Source organism: Ornithodoros turicata, chromosome 1, assembly GCF_037126465.1.
Source record: "Ornithodoros turicata isolate Travis chromosome 1, ASM3712646v1, whole genome shotgun sequence".
NCBI lineage: Eukaryota > Metazoa > Arthropoda > Arachnida > Ixodida > Argasidae > Ornithodoros > Ornithodoros turicata.
Genome location: NC_088201.1, coordinates 206,067,916 through 206,073,554, shown reverse-complemented (window position 1 = coordinate 206,073,554; position 5,639 = coordinate 206,067,916).

Sequence of the window (5,639 nt, the reverse complement as noted above, 5' to 3'; positions counted from 1 at the left end):
GCTCTGTGCCGTCGTTACGTGACATCACGCATCACGTGCCATCGGTTGCAAACAACTCGGTTGCTCGTGCGGTGCACCTCGCGATTCAAGCACGCCATCGTTAGACGCGCCGTCGGAATATCCAAAGTTGCATGGGTCGTTCCCGCAAGGTCGATCGAGAGCGAGCGATCCTCGCCTACCGACAGCGTCGGTCGCGCGCAATCGGTAGCTCGGAATAGGGCCCCAGCAATCAGATGTAGTCAGACTTGTGCCCGTTACTCGAAAAAAATAATTGACTACCGTTACCAATTACTCGACTTCAAATATAATTGAGTAACGATTAGAAAAGTAGCGAGTTACTCCGGTCGTTACTTTGTATTCAAATTATACCCGTCTTTGTTTGCTTCAGAAAAAAAAAAGAAAATAATAAAAAGGAAAGAGTTGAACAGCTCAAATAACCCTAAAAACAAAGACATGCAGGACAAGTAGATCTAGTCTACTGTATTTATCGCCCGGGAAGACGTTGATCCGGTTGTGGAAGAGGAACTTCCCGGTGAGTCACAAAGCCTCCAAAGCTTCAGGTACCACCACACTTGTGTAGGAAGGGATTAGGGGGAGAGACCCTGAAATTCCAGAACGTTATTACATGACCTACGCTTGCTATACAGTAGAACGATCCAAGAAAGGCTGATGGCACAAGGGGCTTGACTTGGGGTAGAGCATCTGAAAGATAAGTCAATCTCTGCTGGAAAAGTAATCAATTACTGTGTAATCGATTACTCAGAAAAATAATTGACTACTCGAAAAATTACTTTGACAGTAAAGTAATTACTCGATTACTGATTACTCGAAACATTACTCAAAAGTAATTGATTGCAAGTAACGTAATTGCTAGTAACGCGTTACGAATAAGTCTGGATGTAGTGATGGTAGGAGGGTGAAATGGGGCAGCGCGAGATTGAGATAAGCTTAAGTTGGACTAAAGCAATTTCGCAGTTGCCTGCGACATAAAACTACGAAGCAATATTAATGCGCATTACTAAAATAATTTTCGGGGCACGGATATGGGACACCAGTGAATGCCGGAATGGCACAGTACGATTCGGCCCATATAGTCTGACAAGAAAATGATAAGTCAATATTTATTTCTCTTTTTTTCGGGGGCAGGGAGGGGGGGGGGGGTTAAGATAACATGATAATACGGATGTGTTGCAAAATTTTCAGTTTCGCTAATGAAGACCTCAAGAGCACGAAGCAACATGTACAGGATGGGCGGAGATAAAGTAGCCCCACACTTTTGCACGTATGGCGTTTGCATGCTTACGACATGAACTTCCGGTGGCGCGGGATGACGCATTTCTCAGATGAAAACGAACAATAAAATCGTAGTAACCAAACTCTGCGCAACAAACAAAGTTATCTATGTAAACAACGTGCGTCCCGATTTTCCTATACGGACGTCAATGTGGCAATCATGGCACAGTATCGTGCAACTACCGCTAGGCTTACCAGGGGTCGTTTGTTTCTGCGCGAGTGGCACCCCCAGTGGTAGGGCGATGCAACTGTGCTCCACTGCCATGTCTTATTGGAAATACACGGAGCGAAGTTCGCGTTGCTAACGATTTTATTGCTCACAGTTTGGTTACCACGATTTTTTACTAGATTTGTACCGCATAAATGCATCATCTTGCGCCGCTGGAAGTTCGTACGGTATGCAGGGAACGCGCAATGTACGAAAACGTGGGGCTACTTTATCTGCACCCACCCTGTACATTGCAGTCCGTCTGGACAAAGGTGTATGAGGAGCTAAACTGGTTCCGAGTTTAGAGGTCAGCGGCAAATATCAGAACACAATGGGAAGCATGCACTCACCCTTTGACTTGTACGGAACATATTCATAGGGAACATATTTATTCTCGGTATATTCTCGACCTCAGTAGGTCACCTGATCTGAGACACCTGATCTCTGCAGTTATTCCAAGTGCTAGGTCAATACAGTGTTCATTCGTCATCATAGGCATCAACGTGTTTTTCCAAGATGGACTATGCGGTCGTGAACGTCCAGGAAGAAGACGCTTTTTTGTGTGCTCCACATAAGAAAACTACAGCGGTGAAACGTGTAGAGATAGGAGAATTATTGTACGCTGCCAAGCAACAAGAAAATTTGAAGAATATTTCTGTGTGTGGGAGAGATTTACTAAACGGATTTCACATGGGTACTATACTACAAGCACAACACACACATAACATACACACAAGATCAACGATACAGGGCGATGCAAATTGCGGCTATTAACAAATGAGAGGCAATGAATGATAAATGATCATGAATGGGAAAAAATATGGATGGTGAAAAAATATGTACAAAATATGAATTCGCTAATGACGGGACGCCGGCGATGGTTACGAGACCACCGACAGCGCGAAGAGAAGGGTGATGGCCCCAACGGCGCAAAAAACCACCCTCCCCTAGCGCAAACAGTTCCCTCTGGAGGACGCTGACGACGCGAACCCGCAAAGATCGCACAAGCAGGAAGATCGGGACGTCGCGCCTACGCTGCGCCACAGCCTTACATCTGGCACCCCAGAAGACCTGGGCCCCAGAAGCTGTTACAAGCACACTGTACCGCTGGCTGGTACATCTCCGGTCAAGTGGTATTGGGCACATAATGTGTGTATGCCGCCTGACTAGCTGCCAGAATATGCCGGTTATGCGGCATTCGAAGAGTACATGATAGTTGGTCTCCACGCTGGCGCAGTATGGGCATATATTCTTCGGAGTGATGTTCCACACGTAGAGGCGATCATGCGTGGGCTGTATGCCCCACGTAAAACTCCACAGTGTGTCGAACAAGGAAGGAGGGAGCCACGGGCACACAGCCCTGTTCAACGCGATGGTGTCCACTTGCCGACGACGGTGGACCCAGATTGTGCTGCTGCACGCCTCGTCCCAGAAAAACTGCCTGCGACATATGAGCGCGGCTGATGGAGTTCGGGTTCACAGGGTGAGTGATCCGAGCCAGCATGCGATGGTAAGCGTGAATGAGAGCATGGAACCGCCGTTGTGATCGTGCTGCCGGGCGTAACGGTGTAAACGACTCCGGTGAAAGAGTGCGCACCAGAGGCCCCATCCAGTACAATAGAATAACTTGCGTGGGCGATGGCTCTCCACAGAAGATTCGCAGAACGGTCTTGAGTGCGATTCCACGATTCATGAGGCCCACGTCTGGAAGGGCTAGGCCCCCTCGAAACACTGGAAGACTATGGAAAATGCGGGCCACAGGCCTATTGCGCCTCTTCTGCCAAATGAAGGCTAAGATGGTAGTGTGGATCCGCGAGACAACCAAGCGCGGTGCGATCAGCACATGACTCAGATGCCACACGCGTCCACAGAAGACGCTCCGCACGAGATATGCGCGCTCGAGGTACGTCAAGTTGAGTGCGCCGGCAGCCTCGCAGTTCGCGCAAAGTTCTTGCAAAGCGCTCGACCAGTTAGCAGACGTGGGCCCGGTGCTGTCAAAGAAGACGCCGAGAATTTTTAAGGAAGTAGTGTATGAGAAGGGTAGAGACGCTGTGGACATACGGTGACCCAGCGGCAGCAGATGGGTCTTCCGGAGGTTTAGAGCTCCACCTGAGTAAGCAGCGTATGTGTCGTAGACGCGACGCACCTCAGACACGGAACACGGGTCTAGCAGAAGAAGGGTGACGTCATCTGCATAAGCTGCGACTTTCCAAGATCCAGACGAATGAAGGGGCAGTCCGCGTATACTGGTGGCCGTATCAATGCTCCACAGAAAAGGGTCGATGGACAATACAAACAGAGCAGGTGACAGCGGACATCCTTTCCGGACTCCCCTGGAAACCCGGAACTCCCCAGAAAAGTGACGCAGCATGTACAGGCAGCTGCGGTGGTTGCTGTACAGTCGTGCGCTGATGTCTCGAATCCACTGAGGGAACTGATACGCTCGCAGTACAGCAAGCAGGTATGAGTGCTCCACACGATCGAAGGCCTTTGCTTGATCGAGAGACAAGAGGCAACAATCAACTCCGGTGGCGGCAGCGTAATGCAGGGCATCGCGTATTTCAGAGAACGTGTGCCGGCAGGACACTCTGGATGCGCTGGGCCAATATATATGACAAAAGTTTATAATCACAATTCAAAAGCGTAACAGGACACCAGTTTTCTGGGTACGCGAGGTCACCGCTGTTCTTGGGGAGCACAATGATGTGCCCGAAGCCAAAAGACTCACGGAATGCCACCCACCCAGGCAAACTCGCATAAGCTCAAAGACGAAAAGGCGGATGGTAGGCCAGAAAGTTGCGTAAAATTCAGTAGGCAGGCCATCAGGGCGCGGGCTAGTATCAGAGGCTGCCCTGGATACAGCGTAGTCCAGTTCTTCAATAGTCAGCGGAGCCAGAACGGAACGTTCATCGGCAGGTGAAAGGGACGGCAACGCGTCAAGAAACTCACTGTCCTCGGTGCTCGCAACTGGTGTGCTGGTGTAAAGAGAGCGGAAGAAAGCTTCAAAGTCGCCTACTACCTCTTGTGGGTCCTCAGTAATAGTGCCGTTGGCGTCACGAAAGCCGTTAGGTGGCGGCTGGCTGCTGTGCGAACGACGAGCACAGTGAAGGTAGCGCACGACACCGGAACCAGCAAGTCGCCTCAGACTGGGCGTGACGCATACGAGCAGCCCCAGCTAGCGACCGAAGGAGGAGCCTATATCGCTCCTGGAAACTCTGAAGGTATTCGTCCATCAAAGGGGTTAACGGGCCCCCCCTGCGCACTGCACGTATCATTACAGCAAGCCGTCACAGAAGAGCGTTCCGCCTCCTGGCGCGCTGTTGGCCCAACGACTGAAACAGGCGCCGTGTCCATATCTTGAAAGCTTCCCACGACTCCGGGGAAGGAGAATGACTAGAGAAGTAGCCAGCTATTCTGGATCGGGCCTCAGCCACAATGGTGTCATCGTAGAGAAGCGAAGTGTCCAGTCTCCAGCGCGTGCCCTGGGCAGCTTCAAAGTGCGCCATGTCCAAGGATAACAGGACCGCGCTGTGGTCGCTCACATGAACACCGAGCTGGTTGGCGGGGACAACAACGCAGTCCACAAGACAAGAGCGAAGACTTGAGTGTATATAAAAGCGGTCGATCCTGCTCGAGGACCCCGCCCGTGACCAAGTCGCCCAGTATAGAGACCCGCGCAGGGCTGTCCAAGCGTCGGTAAGGTTACGGTGCACCAGTAGACGTCTCAGCTCGCGGGCACTCCAAGTCGGCTTTCCCCGGCCGGGTCCACGTACGTCGCGGTTAGAATCCAGCACACAGTTGAAGTCCCCACCGAGAATAGCCCCGGAGAGGAGTAAGAAGCTCGTATCAAAATCTTCGAAGAAACCGTTGGCTTCGGAAGCTCGTGCCGGTGCGTAAATGTTCACAATTCGGAATTTTGTGCGGCCGACGAAAAATTCAAAGTGCAGTGCTCTGAACGGGGCCCTGTATCATGTCGCGCCGTGCAGTGTGGCAGTAAGGCAATGTTGAGCACTACCACACCCACTCCACACTGGCGAGTAGTACCAAAACTAAAGAAGCCGCGAACATTGCAATGTTCTCTGATCTTGACTACGTCGGAGAGGCAGGTAAAGTGAACCTCCTGCACAAGGAGCAGATC